This window comes from Tachypleus tridentatus, chromosome 13, assembly GCF_004210375.1.
Source record: "Tachypleus tridentatus isolate NWPU-2018 chromosome 13, ASM421037v1, whole genome shotgun sequence".
Taxonomy (NCBI): domain Eukaryota; kingdom Metazoa; phylum Arthropoda; class Merostomata; order Xiphosura; family Limulidae; genus Tachypleus; species Tachypleus tridentatus.
The window spans coordinates 59,417,619-59,437,260 of NC_134837.1; the positions used below are offsets into that span (position 1 = coordinate 59,417,619).

At 31.5% G+C, this 19,642-nt stretch overlaps 1 pseudogene across 1 annotated transcript; it reads left to right on the forward strand.

Annotated features, from left to right (window-relative positions):
• The first annotated feature begins 6,934 nt into the window (after positions 1–6,934).
• LOC143237048 (uncharacterized) lies at positions 6,935–19,189 on the forward strand (annotated as a pseudogene). Its single transcript, XR_013019851.1, has 4 exons — positions 6,935–7,216; positions 8,000–8,112; positions 11,941–12,124; positions 16,064–19,189. The product of XR_013019851.1 is annotated as an uncharacterized LOC143237048 (transcript).
• Positions 19,190–19,642: the final 453 nt, after the last annotated feature.

Here is a 19,642-nt window from a genome sequence, read left to right on the forward strand (position 1 = left end):
TATACATAACATTAGTCACTATAATACTTTTATAATATTAATATTCATGTTTACAGATCGCTAAATGAATTCAATTAGACCGTAATTATAATACATAAAATATTTAATAATGAATTCTACATATGTACAGTGTACTTTAATTACTCAAATGTAAACGTTCTTTGCATAATATTTAAATCATTAATTTATTGCTCAGCTTAGAATATTATGAAAACATTCAGAGTGTTTCTGTCCATTTAGAATAAAATGAACGTTCTACTTAAACATGTAGCATTTATATTTATGAAAAATGTTACTAAAATATAAGTTAATTATAACAAATTTTGCTTTCTAAGTACTTGTAATATATTTAATGTTTACGAGAATACTTTTATTAAAATACAACGTTCATTATAATACAATTTCGCGATTTATGTATTTATAATATATTTGAAATAGATGGTTTACTTTAGTAAACTATAGCTAGTTGGGTACTCCCCATCCTACAATATCCTGCTGGTTACTTCGTAGGAGAAGTTGTTTTAGAAAGGAATTGAATCAACCAATTAATATTATTTGATTGAGGAACATCCATCATACCATCTCCAACAGGTTGGTTTTAGGTAGGTCTGGTATGGAAAGGAGCTAGACTAGTCTAGATGCACTGCGTTGACTAGGATGATCCCCATCCTAACATGGGAAAGAAGGTGAATCAGCTACCATATCTACAATTAATAACGTTATCCTCGTTTTTACACCCATTTTAATGACTCATACTTTCAAGCTGAGAGAAAAGTGTACCTGGTTAGTATGTTTTCTCACTAGTGTATTCCTCTAACCAGAGAAGTCACACTCCAACTACATTTTAAATACTTTCCGACAGGGAAGAGAAGGCAGCTAGTCATCACCACCCACCGCCAACTCTTGGGCTACTCTTTTACCAACTAATAGGGAGATTGATCGTCACATTATAATGCCTCCACGGCTGAAAGGGCGAGCATGTTTGATGCTACGGGGATTCGAACCCACGACCCTCAGATTACGAGTTGAACTTCTTAACCCACCTGGCCATGCCAGGCCAAAAAGTGTTCATCTAGGTAGATTATACACTAGTTCCTCAACCAAAACAATGTGAAATTCCAACTATTATCTGAGTGTGGGTAAAATATCGTATCAAAGTTAATATTTTATTACTGAAAATATATTTCCGATAGATACTTTACTCTCCTCACACTTCCCATTTCTGGTGCTTCTTTTCTGTCAACTTTGAAGATTATGTTCTGCACTAAAGAGGGAGCCAGCTATGACAGTAGAGTGTGTTTGTGTTTTTGTGGAGGGTTGTGCATACTTATTTACATCCTACAACTCAGCTGAACCACGTTGAAATGTGACGTAGGTGAGAGTTTGAAGGCTAATGGCGACCAAAAACATGTTAGCATATTGAGGGTTGACCTGAACAAGAATAGCTGTTATGTGAGAACAGAAGGATATCCTATCGGAGATAGTATGAAACCAGATATTGTAAAGTGTGTACAGTAATATGATATAATTTTTTTTGTGTGTATAGTCTTTTTTTCTTTCTTTTTTTTCAAAACGATGTCTAACAAAAAACCTTTTGGGAAACGTATTACACAGTGTTTCCAAAATACTGTTTGGGTCAGCCAATAAAATTCTAAACACATTTTTACCTAAAAATATTTCCAATATTCTTGATTTATCCAATTAAAGTGGCAGACAAACAGAAATCCATTTCTTCCACTTCTTTTGTTATGAAGTTTTCATTAACACCTCAGCAAATAAATCTGAAGTTATCTCAGCTAATTATGTTGCAGTATATTTGGTAGAATGTTGAAAATTAAAATACACTGTTAGCTATAAATATAACTATGTAAATATAACTGAACATAAAACATGGAAAATTATAATGTACGTAATATTTAAAATCAATTTATAAACAAAATCAGTAATAATAGCTTTATATCAAATACAAAATATCTAAATAAAAAGTGTTATTGAATAATTTATTGGAAAAATGTATCGCTAAACAAACATTTCTGCAAGTGTAACATTAAATAAAATTAAATGATATTATGTGTGTATCATTTCTTTAGTAAAGTCATATCGGCTATCTGTTATGTTAACTGAGGAAAACGGGAAATCTGATTTTAACGCTGTAACTCTCTACAATAAGTGCTGTGCCACCTGGGGACTGAATAATATTAGAAGGGATGGGGAACATTGTACATGTTGTATGCTGGTAGCCAAATGCTTGGATTAAATGTGTTCAAATTATTTGTATGCAACTGGAATCTAAAGTTGATAAACATCTCAGCTAGAATCCGAAATAGAATTTTTCAAACATTCCGTTTTAAAGTTGTCTTTATTTGTTTGTGTGTAGTGTTTTAACAAATGACTTTAATCTCCTTAAACGAAAAATTAATTGTTCATTTTAATGTCCTTAAACGAAAAATTAATTGTTCATTAGACGCTTTAAAAACATCCACTGAATCCCTCTGAAGTTCTTCAAGACCCCGTGGTATTTTAATACCCATACTAGCCATACTACTAAGATACATTTTTTACAAGATATGTTATTTATTCTATGAAATGAAAACACGTAACTCACTGACAGTTTGACCAATAAGTTACTAGCAGCGATACATATAAATTGTAAAACTGTGTGATACTTTAGAGTAAGGAAGTGTTAAACTAAAAGTAATAATGTCAAGTTTTGTATATAAAAGTAACTCATTTATATCATTATTATTGCAATAATTAAGTGAAGACAATGGTAATAAAACAATTTTCTGTTAAACTTTATTTTAAATTAATCCATAAAAATTAAACACATTTTAAAGACTTAAATAAGCATTTAGTCACAGTTTATCTAAATATAATAAGTATTTCATATGAAATTATATTATGAATGTTATTTTATATATATAAATACATTATATAACATATACGTGAAGTTCCATTCAATCAAAACCTTACTTTTTGTGTTTTTGATCTCGCAAGTGTATAAACAAGTTATCTGAGGTCAAGTTTATAAAAAATTTCATGTTCTATTGACAGTACTCAAGCCCAGCAAGTCTTTCTTGCACACTGTTGAGCGTAAATACCTTTTTATCAATTTTAGTTTGAAAATATTTTGCCGTTTTGCTCACTACTGGCCACATACATAGAGAGTGTAATTTTTTTTTTAAATTTCGCGCAAAGCTACTCTAGGGCTATCTGCGCTAGCCGTCCCTAATTTAGGAGTGTAAGACTAGAGGGGATGAGCTAGTCATCATCACCCACCGCCAACTCTTGGGCTACTCTTTTATCAACGAATAGCGGGATTGACCGTCACTTTATAATGCCCCCACATCTGAAAGGGCGGGCATGTTTGGTGTGAGCGTGATTCGAACCCGCAACTCTTGGAATACGAGTCGAATGACTTAACACATGACTTGGCCATGCTGGGCCAAGGGAATGTAAAGCAAAAACCACATTTGGAACACTATCTGCTAGCTTGTTTTTACATATAAATTTCAGAACACCTCGTAATGGTGCACGTTTCTCGATTCATCTCACATTTACTTGTAATTCACTACACAAATCTGTGGAATCGATCTCTTTGTTATCACAATGGTGTGAAGCTTTTTCTAGTTTTAAGCAATTTCAATTATTTCTTTTTTATTGTTTTCATATTGTGTGTGTCATAAAAAAGTCAAACAGCAAATTAACTTGATGCTTTTGTGTGAATCTTTGTTCAAATAATTGTATTGCTTAAAATAAAAGTTGACTTTGAACTTTTGCTTGTGATTCTGACGGGTTCGTTGTCTGCCTCATGTGTGAACTACTTTCTCCTTCTCCTACTATAGACCGGTTCTGGTTCTAGTTCTACTGATATGCCCAACTTGTCAGTAAAGTTACTGTGTATTTATTAATGCTTTCTCAAATTTTTCATTATTCTTGCAGTTTTAGTATTCTCAGTGATTTCAATTAATGCATGAAATATATTGTCTAGCTGATATTTGCCCCCCAGTTTCTCAACGGTATGTCCGCGGACTTAGAACGCTAAAAACCGGGTTTCGATACCCGTGGTGGGCAGAGCACAGATAGCCTATTGTGCTTAATTCAAAACAACAACAACAGCTGATATTAAAAATATTTCAAAGCATGAATATGGTTTCCCATTTTGTATCACTTAATGATTTCACTGTCATGTTTTGGACATGATGTTTTAGAATCTACTAACAGCGGGTTGAAGATGAAAAGTATACAAAAAAATCGCATCAGGTTAAAGAATGTTGTTGCATCCAAGCAACTTTTGGCAGCATCATTAAAAACCAAATTTAAATAATGTATACTGCAAGGCATGAAGAGTGCTCGTGGATTAATATCTAATATTCTTCTTTGTACACCATTTTATTTTCCTTTCATGTTGCCTCCATTAGCATAGCCTTGACCACACATGTTCTCGACTAGTAATGGCATTTCCTGTACCTGATGAAGAATAATATCTGTCATACCAGCATCTGTAAACGGCACAAATCCCTCAAAATGTTCTCTGATGCTATACTCTAGTCTGCAGTTATCAGTGTCTGAAAATATGTCTGAAAATAAAAAGAACTGCGGTCATTTGTTCAAGATGGCTTACATCAGGTGAACAATCTAAAATCATCGAATAGTACTTTGCAGAATAAGCCAACGCTGGTATTTCTTTTTTATTGCAGTGGGTAAGAGCTGAACCAATTTATTTTATATTTGTTTCTAAAGGTAGTGCACACACATCTCACTGTCTCGATTCTTACGAAGGTGCTCATTCATAAACAAAGCAAAATATTCTACTAACTTCAAAACTTTTCCATTATCAAAACTGCGCAGTCTGCTATGTGGTCGTCTAAAAGGCAGATTTTGCATAGTAAGCATTCTCACTAAAGCAATCAGTCATTCTAAGACTTGTTACCAATATTTTTCTTGTTGTTTGAAATGGCGCATACTTTTTCTTCAATTGTTTTATTGACGTTCAGTCCTAGTTCAAGTTCTCTTCAGTTTTGAAATTATTCAAATGTTCCTTACTTATTTTATGCATATATGTTTTCCAGTCTCTACAACTTTGATCAACAAGAGAGGAACTACTTGGGTCGTTAACAGTAAACAGTTTACAACAGAAGCACAATATCGAGTCCTTTGACTTCAAATACTCTAGCCGCTTATGATGCATTTGTTCGCCATAAGCAAGTATTCTACAATAATAACTTGATGAAATTATTCTTTGAAAAATTAATACTGCTAAAGTTTTCTGAAGAAGATTAGTCGCAGATGCTCTTTACATTTTGACCGAATAACAGGGTCAACGTAATTCAAATTACCGGTATTTTCACTTTCATGTCTTACTAAATCTTGATTCCGACAAACATCACTTTTTTTCCTTTTCAATATTTAGAGGATATTCTCCTTCATTTTTAGAGACTGTGGTAAAAGCTGCTGGCTCATTATTAATGTCTGTTTGACTATCTGAATTTTGTGCATCTTAGCTTTGTAAACGAAAATACTTCAAAGTGAATCTACTTGATATTGTAGTTTATCTTTTTCTGGTTTTCTTTACTGAGTTTGGTCTCTAGACAAGTTTTTCTACAACTTCCTCCAGCCTCAGTTATAATATCCTTTACTCCACTGAAGAATACAGATAATAATATTCATTTATACTCGGTTAATATATCAAATAATATTAATTTTACATTTAAAAATCATTTTATTTTATAATAAAAATGTTAAAATTACGTCAATATTAATATGCTGTCTTCTAAATATATTAGTGTTAACTGAAAATGAAGGCATCCATTTTAATTTAAATAGAACTAAACAGGCCTGGTATGGCCAGGTGGGTTTGGCGTTTGGCTCGTAATCTGAGAATCGCGGGTTCGAATCCCCTTCGCACCAAATATGCTCGCCCTTTCAGCAGTGGGGGCGTTATGTGTGACGGTCAATCCTACTATTCGTTGGTAAAAGAGTAGCCCAAGAGTTGGCGGTGGGTAGTGATGACTAGCTGCCATCCCTCTAGTCTTACACTCTCTCTCTTATAGGTGTTTGGATATTGATGTTTATATACTCAGGGGGGTCAGGTTTCGTTGACCTCTTTCTCCTTCCTTTAAATTTTGGTTTTGCAACTGTCAAGTGTATTTATATATTGTAAACGAGGGCCAGAGTAACCCGCACTTACTTTACAGTTACCTTTTATTCAAAAAAGTAGGTTATCTTTAATTATGAGGCCTGTGTGTTTTTATCAAAGAACTAAGGCCGAATAGAATAAGGTGTTTCTTTCTAAAACTAAATTAACCCTTTCAACATGCAATAGCATAAAAAGTCTAGGCGCCCAACGCGCCAACAATTTGGAAAAGAAAATGTTTATTTAACATTCAATAAAAATCACTAAAGGTAATATTTATGTACTCACCAAAGAATACAAAAACACTTCAATGGAAGTGAAAAGAAGCACATAGAAGATGCGTGCAAATGGGTAAAATTGGTTGATTTTTGTGTGACGTTTCTTAACGTCGCAACCGTAAAACACGCGAGGCGGAGAGCGATTAAAGGTTTAAGCAACAATTAATACCACACATTCTTCCTAAACAAATTTTGAGTGACTGGGTTCACCTTGTTCACCTACTGGAAAGCGCTGCCTCTGCTTGCAACAAACCATTCAGATAGCCTTTCCGTGAGAGCTAGGAACATACTCCAATCTATAATATATTAACATGTTCTGCACCAATATGTGATGTAATCAGCATCTGACCATTAGAACTGCAATACATCCTTCGTCCTCATTGACCATCTCACTATTCAAACAACATAAATCCATTTGTAAATAGAGTTTTGGCCTCTTAGTCATAGTGAAGGGTATATTATTTCAAAATCATTTAAACACATATAAAAAGTACTTGTAATAATTTGGGGTAAGTATGTGAAAATGAAGTTTAGGAAAGTTATTAAGAATATGTGAATTTCAAAATTAGTATTTGTTGAGCACTTTTTAACTTATATATATGTGTATGTAGAAGTAGTCAAGTGCGTAAGATTTAAGTTTACGTCAGTACAAGCTTTAAATCAATAAATAATAGAAAAGTGAAGCTTGGTAGAACCATGGAAGAAGTAAATGTGAAGGTTCAATTGTTTTCTGAAATGAAGCAGGGTGTTTTATCTGATACCAAAGTGGTGAAAGCTGAAGAAAGTTTTACACTGACAAGTTGTAAGTACGTATATAACTATATTTGTAATTAAACGTTTTGTATTCTTTCAAATATAGATGCTTCAAATAGTTTTGCTCTGTGACATAAGAATCCTCAAACCAGTGAGTGTTATAATCATATCCTATTCTGTGTCTCCACCTTTGGCAAGGCTAAATTTGAAACCTTCTAATTTAAAAAGTCTAGCAAGTACTTTACTAATTCAGTAATTGTTCAAAGAGATAATTATTAGTCACTGCTACCAAACAACTTTTTGTGATCCTAAACTAAGTCTTATTTGTACGAAGTAAAACGCTTTACCTTTTTTTTTACTGTAACTTTTTGTACAATTACCTTACACTGTTACAGTTAAGAAATGAATAAACTTATCATTTAATAGTAAACAGTATAAAAAAGATTTTTGATATGTGCATTTGAGCTTTGAGAAATGTTCCTATTTTTACAAGTGAAAACAGAAGATAATTGAAAATTTGAATTTCTAAATATTTTAGATGTAATTGTATTGAGTTTTGACTGAGAACGCTTACAGTAAGTGACAAAAAGCTTGTGAAGTTCTAACTTCAAACCTTACTCTGGTGTTAAAACATTTTTTACCAAATCACTACAACATAAAGACAACACTGTGCTGGTAGTTAATGGATATTACTATAATCATAGTAAACAAAAGAAATATTATAGAAGGGCTGTTCAACTAAATATATTATATGAACTATGATTAAGGGTTAGTGAAGCATAAGTTTATTCATTCTTAACATAAAGAAACACATTGTAATTTTTACTTGTAGCAATGGGAGAAGCTGGTTCATTAGAAGAAATATCTTCACATACCATTTTGAAGTTTGGTGTAACAAAGCAGGAACAAGATGATAACGATAATAAAACAGTGGAGAAAACTGCGGTAATACAAGGGTTAAACATTTTTACAGTTTTACAGTGACTTCTCAGCTGTACTGGTGTTGTTTTAAGGTTTGTTTGTTTAGAATCTAATCAGTGATGGGATGTTTGTTGTTAAAATCTGAAGAAACTTGCTACAATATCACTAAATTGTTTTTATTGTGGTGATAATATTGATAGTCTATGGATGTTGCATAATATGAATGTGTTGAATCGACCATAATTTTGTATGTAATAAGAATGTGTAATTTTTTTCAAATTTGTCATAATGCTGTAGGTAATAGGTAGGTATTATAAATTATTTATATCCTGATGTAATGTGTGTAAGGTGTATGTATATCATTTTTTGAAATAAGCCATATCGTTACACGTTATGTGAAGATGCAGAATTCTGTGTCCAATCAGCAGTATTGCAGTAATGTGAATGTGTAGACGTGTTGTACAAGTACTAACATTGTACACAACTAGCTTTTATCATTATAATGCTAAATTTTTATAATAAATCTTAGCATATCCCAACATGTAAAATGTCTTTCTAACAGCATGTTTTCAGTTTACTCACAACAAATATAATCTTAATTTGAGTAATGCTATCTCAAAGTATCAGTGTGTAACAATACTATCTACTTGTTTAACATGATTTGAAACATATATGATGTATTTACTTACAGTAAGCATAGCTCATTACCATTGGCAACATGTTCTCACTTGACGATAGAGACATGGAATTGGCACTTTGTTGATTTGATCTTATATATTTCTTATCATTGTGTACAAGATAAAAGCTAAGGGTATTCTTACAATAATCTTCTGTATATTTAACAACAGAAACTGGCACTGGTGTTAAGTTTGTTATCCTAGTGGAGACAACCATGAAGTACCTAAATGTGTGATTGACTAATGTAGTTTTCTAAATTCTATTTGATCATTGTTGATATAGTTTTATTTGTAAACTTGATCACAGGAACTTGGTGTATGTAACAGCTAGTAATTTCTCTAATCACTGTTTTATTTAGTACTTTTCTGATTAATATTCAGTATTAAAAAATAATGTTAACTTTCTGCATCCAATAGTTTTAGTACAGTAGTGTTTCAGAATTTTATATGGAGAAACCCATGCAATGGAATACTATTAATTATATAGTTAGCTTGTTTAAGCTTATGTAATATACTTTCATAAGAAATATTGTAAAGTTACTAAAGTAACTTAATCTCAAATTATTATGCCTGAAGACTGGGTATCCTATTGGTTTTCATGTGTTTTTTGTAATCACTTTTGCTAAATTAATTTTCTTTTTGTCAATTTATATGTCAATTCTAAGTATTTCAACAATTTTTATGTCAGAACTATTTTATAAATTATATGTTTTGATCCTCTAATGATCATTTAGTGTAATCAACAAAGGAGAATGTTAAATGTTTACACATTCTTGTCACTCCAAAACCTTAAGGAGAGTTGCCATTAAACTGTGCACTTAGAAGTTTTCTAATACTATTTTGTCATTACAAAAGAACAGCTTTATTTTTATATTTATTAATTACCTCCACTGACCTACTTTTCCCAACATTAATTCCTCACAACAAAAGCTACACCTCTTCTAGCCCCCTTTATTGTGTCTCTTATTCTGTCACTTACATTCTCCATATGTACCCCAGTTAACATAATCTGATTCTTTTCTTCATGTCTACCACACAGTCTATCCTATCCACATTCCTTTTCAGTGAATCACCTATAACTACAACCTCCTTAAGATTATCATGCTTATCCTTTTCTATCCAAGGGCTGAAATCTGTTGTTCAATGGAACAGGTTCATTACAATTAAATCCACTACTTTTAACCCTAATGATACTCTTTCTAACTTGCTGAAAGTTAGTGTTAGTATGTAACACTTTAAACTCCTCTTCAAATATTTCTACTGTTTACCACACTGTATCTTTCCTTTTATGTATCTGCTTTAAGTTAATTAGAATAGTCTCTAACTTCTCTAACTTACAAACTCTACATACAAATTACACATCTTCACTACTAGCTTCTTTAAGAGTATATGTCAGCCCAGAGTTCCTAAATAAAACCATTGCACCCATTATGCATGAGAAACTGTGAATGGTTTAATTGTGCATTGTTTTAAACCATTGCATTTATACTTACTTACAGCCTGGAAATAAATATTCAATATCAAATAACTAAAATAAGTTATAATTTTTTATCACTACTTTCTCTTAACACCTAGATAGTTAATGGTGTATTTAATTATATAGAACTTTGCAATAGAATTTTTTAGAAATGACAGTAACTAGTCTTTACTTTGATATATAAATAATTATAATAATACAGGGTATTTGATTTATATTATGGCCTACCTATATCTATAAGCAGAATTTAAACTAAGGAATCCAAGTTCAAGTAAATAAGTTGATCCTTAAAACACGAGATAATAAACTAATCCTTAAATTGTATTTATTTATCACTGAGCTACAAGTTACACCTTTGATCACCTTACTTTTATTTACCAATTCTTATAAGTTATGCTTTTGCTATTTAACTCAAGTTTCTATAAATAATTTTAAAAGTCTGTAAGAGCTTAAGTTTTAAAAGTCTTCTCTCTTCCATAGCACTCTTAACTCTTTAACATATACTAATGACTTATCCTTTATATTTATTCAATGTTTTATGTTTATTCTATCCATGTAATACACATAAATAAATTGGCTACTTAATTATTTTAAATTGCAATTGTGATAAGTTTTAAATAAAAATATTATTACCTTTAGTAGCAATTGCAAGATATGTATTTATTTGATTATCAATTTACTTTACAAATACAAATGAATGAATTACTGTATGATTATATATATGTATATGTGATACAACTTTCTTTTAAATTTCACTAAAGGTAAATTCAAAAGGAGAATCTATGATGTAGAGGCCTAAAGTTTCTTTGGCTGGCTGTACACTTTGTTTTTTAGGTTACTTTATTGGTAATTGAAAATTATTTTAAAACTCCAGTAAGGATTACTGTATATTTTAAAAACAGACAAAATAAATATGGTGTGTTTGCTTCATATAAGTGATTCATAAAGTAGAAAATGCTAACAATTTATGTTGAAAGTTCTTTCAAAAATATTTTTAGGCTAAATGTTCAGATGGTGCATAACAGAAGGTAAGTATCATATAAAATGAAAGCATATTTAATTTACTTTAAAAAAAGTATGAAAAAAAGAAATTAATCTCGGGTTACTATAATATATTAAGGAATTCCACTTACAGCAAAATATGTTTTGTTTGTCTCATTATTAATGGGCAAGAAGGTATTTTAATGTCTATCTGCTTTATTTGAAATATATCTTTTTCTTGGAGCCAATGTGAGTTGTCTAGTGGACAATGGTTAGATGAAATTCTTTTTATCATATCCCTCTCTTAATTTGTACTTGTTTTACAAAATTACCTTAAATTTCCTTTTCATCCTAAGAATGTAAAACTTCAGAATTACCACTAGTTTCTATATTACCTAACTGAAATGTGGCTAAAGTACCATTTTGAGATAACAGTAAATTTGTAATACTGGTATCTGGTCATACTTACAACATTGTTTTCTGTTTCATTTTACAAGAATATCCTTATCTAGTTTTACTTTATAATATCATTATAAAACTCAGTGTTCTGTATTTTATTTCAATACAAAAACGTAAGCTATTAGATATTTTGTTTTCAGTAATTTCTTGTCTTAAGATTCATGAATGTTAAATTTCTAGTTAGTAACTTATGGACACAATACTTATTTTGCTGATGTCACTAGTTGTTATTTTTATTCATCTGGTGTTTGATTTTAGAACACATTGTACAAAGTGAAAACAGAGCAGCCTGATTATCAACAAGATGATGTTATTTCAGAGTTCAGTAACAACAGTGATGATGACCTGGATAGTTCAAATTATAATGTTGTGAATGTGAAAACAGAAACTAAACTTCAAGAACATTTACAACAAATTGAATCTAGATTAGAAAGTTCATGTGGTAAGTGCAAATATGTGGAAAATAAGTTCATTAAAGATTTAATAATATTCTTGGTAATGAGGGGGGATTAGAGATCCATGTTTGATGTATGTGATACCTTAACTTGGAAATTATCAAGTTAAAGGTATTAAAGTGATAAAATTACAATAAAACAACTGAAAAGCTGTTAAATGAAATTTGAGTGGTAATATGTGTAGATAATATATTTTTGAATATAAATTTTGAAGGATGTAACAGGAATTATCTTTTGTGAATCAGGTGACTGATTTATTTGGAGACACTGATCAGATGTAGAAAATATTTAAATATTCAAAGTAAATAGAGAAAGAAAAGGGTAGCAGCAAGTAAAAAAAAAAAACAACAGGTTGGTTCACAACAAACATAAGACAGAGAATTTAAGAAAATTGAGTGGTGTGATGGGAGATTTAGAAGATGAAGGAAGATGGTGAAACAGGTAATTAGGAAATCAAAAGGGATGTTTGACAAAATGTTGGCTGAAAATGTAAAAATTAACAGTAAAGGTTTCTTTATAAGCATTAAGGGTAAACAAAATTTTAGGATTGGGGTAGGATCCATAAGAGGTGAGAAAGGAAGGATTGTATCTGATGTATATGAGATAGCATTTGCTTTTTTTGTATTTTTACTAACAAATTTTTAAGAATTAATGCAGTTATCTCATTTCCATGTATCAACTGTTCAAGATTTGCCTGCCCACTACTCAAGGATTGGAAGTTAGATAATGTCACTCCTCATTTCAAGAGAGGTGACAAAAGTTCTCCCAGTAATTATAGTCCCATTAGTTGTGTAAAAAGATTTGAAAGGTCTAATAAAACAATGCTTTAGAAAGTCATTTAACAAAGTTTTAGAATTTTATTGGATAGTCAGTATGGTTTCATTAAGGGACAATCTTGCCTTACAAATCTTTTGACATTCTTTGAAAAGGTACTGTTTATGTAGACAAGAGTAAGCGTGTATATTTGGTGCATATGGATTTTCAAAAAAACATTTGACAAAGTTTCATGTGAAAAGCTAGCAAAAAAAGTTTGTAATCTGTAGGGATTAGTAAGCAGATTGGATAAAAGAGTAGCTAAAGAGAAGAAAAGTAGCAGGTTGTTAAAAATGGAGTTCAGTCAATCTGGATTAATGTTACAAGTAGGATACATAAGGAGTCAGTCTTAAAATCATTACTCTTTTTATTATTTACATCAATGACATGTTTGTAGGTATGTTCAATAGATTACTATTTTGCAGTTGGTATTAAGGTCTTGGGTGTTGCTAGATATGAATAGGATGCTGTTGATTCAGATTATTTAGTGAATTGGGTGGAGAAATGGCAGCTGAGTTTTAATTATAATAAATGAAAGATAATGTATGTGAGTTGTCATAATTTGAATTATAAGTATAATTTGGATGAAAATAACCTTAACTGTGTTATGAAAGAAGGGATCTTGGAGTAATAATCAGTCAGTCTCTAAGGCCATCCAAGCAGTGTGCTGTTACTTGTGATAGAGCAAATAGGATTTTAAGTTATATCTACAGAAATTTCAATTTATAGGTCACAGGTTAGGTCACATTTTGAGTATTTTGTTCAGTCTTGGGCTCTCTACTCTAGGTAGAATATTATTGGAGAGGATTAAGAGAAGGATTATTAGAATGGTGTCTGTGATGGAGAGGTTATCATATGGGGAGAGATTAGGATCTATGAAATCTGATATTGGAAAAAAAAAAAGCTAAAGTGGATCTTTCTGGAATATTTAAGATTGTTAAGGGAATAAATAGTGTTGATGCATCATCTGTTTTCATACTTAACAGTGATAACAGTAGGACTGAGAGACACACATAAACAAATGTTAGCAGGGTAGAGATCATCTTCATCTAAAACAGCTTTATTTTTCTGACAGAGTGGTTGCCTTCAGTTGTTGTATAGGCAGTAAATTTAAGAGAAGGCTAAATAGCTGTATGGGTAATTTTTATTGTATTATTATTATTATTATTTTTAATTTATTTATTTGTTAGTTAAGGTTAGAGGATAGGACAGCTAAGATGAACCAGTAGTACCCATGTTGTCCCAGAATGTAATGCTTGGCTTACGAAATCCTGCCTTTTCTTTATTTGTTACCAATGAAGATCTAAGCACAATTCTTCATGTTTAAAAGAGTTCTTAGGTAGAAACAAGATTGGACAAGATAATAAAATATTGGAAAGTTTAAAGAATGATAAAGCTTCTGAGCCAGGTAATATTTATCAAAGGGTTTTGAAAGTGGTTAACAGTTGAATATGTTAAATTTCTTTTGCATTGTTTTTGTAAATCTTTGAATGGTGGTTAGTCACAGAAGATTAGAAGAAGGTGATAAGATTTGTCCCAGTAACTATAGATCTGTTAATACATCAGTAGTGGGAGGAGTTTAGGAAAGTTTAGTGAAAGATGTTTTACTTAACAAATATTACAATTTTGTTGGACAGTCAGCATAGTGCATGTGGTGCATCTGGATTTTCAGAAGTAACTTGACAAAGTACTGCATAAGTCTTGTTTAAAAAAAAAAAAAATCACTATAGGTGTGTGGGGGGGATATGTTTGTTTATTGGATAGAAAACAGGCTAGATGAATAAAGCAAAGGGTTGTTAGATATGGAGTTCATTCAGAATTAATTAGTTAAAAGTGGAGTATTTTAGGGCTCAGTATTAGAACTTTTGCTATTTTGATTTTTACCAGTGACATAGCTGAAGGAACGGTGAATAGGTTATTTAAATTTGCTGGTGACATTTATAGGAATTGGTGTTGCTAAATGTGAGGAGGATGTTACTGCTTTACAAAAGGATTTGGACTGTTTGGTACGTTGGATGATGGGTGTTGCTTGCTGTGAGGAGGATGTTACTGCTCTACAAAAGGATTTGGATTGTTTGGTATGTTGGATGAATAATTTGCAGATGGCTTAATAATAACGCATGCAAAAAGGTCATGCAAGTGGGGTATCACAGTTTGAATTATGAGCAAAATTTTCATTGATATATCCTTAACAGTGTTATGGAAGAAATAAATCGGGTTCATCAGTGTATTAAGCCACCCAAGCAATATGCTGTTGCTAGTGCCAGAGCAAACAGGAGTTTATGCTGTACCTACAGAAATGTTGAATACAAGTTTAACAAGGTTATAACATCACTGTGCATAGTTCACTGGTTAAGCAACATTTAGAGTAGTGGGATCAGTCTTGGGCTCTTTACCCTAGAAACAAAATTGAATTGTTGAATAGTGTTCAGGGGATGACTACTGAATGATACTTCGAATGAGAAAGTTAAGATCTTTAAACTTATTTTATATCAGACAAATAAGAACTAGAGGGGGATCTGGTTGACATGTTTAAATTTGTAAAGGGATAGAGTTGATCCATCTTTTTTTGTTGCATTCAGGGTAAAAATGGAAAGACTAGAGAACAAATATAAATTTTCTTAGGGTAAATAAAAACCATCCTTAGTTAAAGCTATATTTTTGTTTGGAAAAGTCTGTATTCAGAAGTGGTAAATTCAGTTTACTTAGGGGAAAGCTTGATTTGAATGATAAGGGATGGCTTTTAGGAATTAAGTTTTCTGTTTGATTTAGTGGACAGGCCATCCTAGATGGACAAAGTGATTCATTGTGTTCCTCTAATATATGTTTGATTAGTAGCCATATTAACAGGATGAAGCGTTAGAGTGTTTAGATATTTTGTAATTAAGTGTATAAATTGTCTTGTCTGCAAGTAACACTGGTTACATGATACCACATTGTAGCAGCTCTCTGTTACTGTGAAAGTTTCCTTGTAATTATTTGTTACCTTGTAATATCTTGATATTTTGTGTTGGTGTCATTACGATCCTTCATACTGAATTAGAATTTCAATAAATAAATTAATTATGATGTCTTTATTATTAACTATGTTGCATTATATCTTTTAATTTTAGATATAAAGACTGGTGTAAACATCTATTGTGGACATCAGTTTCCAAATTATGAACTTTTAAAACAAGAAGATTTTTCTACAGAAGTCATCAAATCCCAAAATCTAACCAGTGTTTCTGAAAAATCAAACTATAATGAAAATTATGTAAAAATACCTAATATACCTGAGGCTGGTGATGAATCGTACAGTTCTGAATTCTGTAGACAAGAATTTGGAACAGTGGAGAACTTTAAACAGCACAAGAGAAAACATACTGGGAAGAAACCTTACACTTGTGTAGTGTGTGGAAAAGAGTTTAGAACAGACAGTGCATTAAAAGTGCATCAGAGAATACATATTGGAGATAAACCTAACAGGTTAATAGCTTGTGGAAAAGAGTTTAGGACAAATGAATTAAAGCAACATCAGAGGAGGCATGCTTTTATGAAAATTTACAGTTGTGAAGTTTGTGGCAAACAACTTGTAAGTAACTCTTACTTAAAAAATACATCGCAGAATACACACTGGAGAGAAACCTTACAGTTGTATAGTATGTGGGAAACAGTTCATAACTAATAGATCCTTAAAACTTCATCAAAGATTACACACTGGTGAGAAACTTTACAATTGTGCAAATTGTGGAAAACAGTTTGTAACAAACAGTAATTTAAAAATACATCAGAGAATACACACTGGAGAGAAACCTTATGGTTGTTCAATTTGTGGAAAACAATGTTGGACAAACAGTGAATTAGAAATACATCACAGGGTACATACTGGGGGAGAAACCTTACACTTGTACAGTTTGTAGAAAACAATTTGGAAGTAACTGTAACCTAAAAAAACATCAGAGGACACATTCAAGAGAGAAACCTTACAAATGTGAAGTTTGTAAGAAACAGTTTGGAAGTACCTCCACCTTAAAAATACATAAAAGAATCCATACTGGAGAGAAACCATACAGTTGTGATGTTTGTAGAAAACAATTTGGAAGAAAGTCTTACTTAAAAATACATCAAAGAACACATACTGGGGAGAAACCTTGCAATTGTATAGTTTGTGGAAAACATTTTGTAACAAACAGTGATTTGAAAGTACATCAAAGAATACATACAGGGGAGAAACCTTACAGTTGTGCAGTTTGTGAAAAACAATTTGTTACTAGTAGATCTTTTAAAATTCATCAGAGAATACACACTGGTGAGAAACCTCACTGTTGTGTAAATTGTGGAAAAGACTTTGGAACAAATACTGAATTAAAAGTACATCAAAGAAGACACTCTGGGGAGAAACCTTACAGTTGTATAGTGTGTGGAAAACAGTTTGTAGCAAACAGTGATTTGAAAGTGCATCAGAGAATACATACTGGGGAGAAACCTTACTGTTGTGTAAATTGTGGAAAACAATTTATAACAAACACTGATTTAAAAATACATCAGAGAATACACACTGGAGAACAACCTTACAGTTGTACAGTTTGTAGGAAAAAATTTGGAACAAATAACAGATTAAAATACATCAAAGAATACACACTGGGGAGAAACCTTACAGTTGTGCAGTTTGTGGGAAAAAATTTGGAAATAGCTCCAACTTGAATAAACATGAAGTAATACACACAGGGGAGAAACCTTACAGCTGTGCCATATGTGGTCAACTATTTAAAAGAAAGAATGACTTAAAAATACATGACAGAATACACACTGGAGAGAAACCTTATAACTGTACATCTTGTGGGAAAAAATTTCAAAGTAACTGTTACTTGAAAATACATCAGAGAATACACACTGAGGAGAAACCTTACTTTTGTGCAGTTTGTGGAAAACAGTGCTGGACAAACAATGAATTGAAAATACATTGCAGAATGCATACTGGGGAGAAACCTTACAGTTGTAAAGTTTGTGAAAAACAGTTTGGAAGTAATTGTAACTTAAAAAAACATCAGAGAACACATACTGGGGAGAAACCTTACAGTTGTGAAGTTTGCGGAAAACAGTTTGGAAGTACCTCGTACTTAAAAATACATCAAAGAATCCACACTGGAGAGAAACCGTACAGTTGTGAAGTTTGTAGAAAAGTATTTGTTAGTAACTCTTACTTAAAAGTACATCAAAGAAGACACACTGGGGAGAAACCTTACAGTTGTATAGTGTGTGGAAAACAGTTTGTTTCAAACAGTGATTTAAGAGTGCATCAGAGAACACATACTGGAGAGAAACCTTACAGTTGCATAGTGTGTGGAAAGCAGTTTGTAACTAGTAGGTCCTTTAAAATACATCAAAGAATACATAAAGAAGAGAATTGTACTGTTGTAAAAATTGTGGAAAAGACTTTGGAGCATATAATGAATTAAAAGTGCATCAAAGATGATGATGAACTGGAGAAAACCATATAGTTGTATAGTATGCGAAAAACACATTCAAAGAAGAAGAGGAACTGGAGAAAACCATATAGTTGTATAGTGTGAAAAACTCATTCAAAGAAGAATATAAGTGAAGAAAACCATATAGTGGTATAGTGTGTGAAAAACACATTAAAACAAGTAAATCATTTAGAGTCCATCAAAGAAGATATACTGTGAAGAAATATTGTAATTATGAAAATTGTGGAAAACAGTTTTAAATAAATAATAAATTAAAAATGTTATAAGAATGGACACTGGTGAGACCTTTCTGTTATGGAGTTTGTGTAAAACTGTTGACAAGTAAGTTTTATAATGGGTGAAAAATACTTTAGGACAAATAAAAAATGTAAATGGCATTGGAGGTTACACAAGTTTATGAAACCTTACCATTATGGAGTTTATGGCAAACAGTTTGGAAGTATCACCTCATCGTGGCTTGATCTGTTGGACAAAACCCCAAAATGTTGACACTAAACACGTGAGAATTTAACTCTGAATACACTGGGTCTATCTTCACATAATTTAGTAAGCTTTAGGTAAACCTTACAAGTCTTGTACATAATTCATATTCTTTATTAAAGTATTTTTACTAAAGATTTGTCTATAAATTGATAAGGTATTTACTGAATCAGTCTGAGTGAAACATGACTGTTATATTAATACTAATAATAGTAGATATTTTTATTTTGGAGTGTCCATATCTTATTATATCTGTATTATAATAAAGCGTTTTTATTAAGAAATCAATTGAAAGAGAAAAGTTAATCATTATCTTTTCCTTTAAATGTATCATTTTGTGAGATTTAAAGTTTTTACTGCCTATATTTTGTACCTTCATCACAATCACAGTGAGAGACCACTAGCCATCTGTTGTAAACACCATAAACAAAATGTGCAGTTTTTGTACTTGTAGAGTAATTGTGCTACATTTCAATATTTTTGTACTAATATTTAATTTATTTAAAAACAAATTCATATAGATTTCATATATGTATTTTAAAGCACAGAAAAAGTATGTCATGCAGTAGAATAATATGTCTAAAAACATATTTAATCCACTTTCTAAGTACCCTAGATACAGATATTAGGTGGCAATGAGGTAAAGATTGCTATAACATGATCTTTATTTTCTCAACATTTTGACTACAAGTCTTGTTCAAGGAAGTGTGACACTATAGTGTCTTACAAGGGCGTATATGT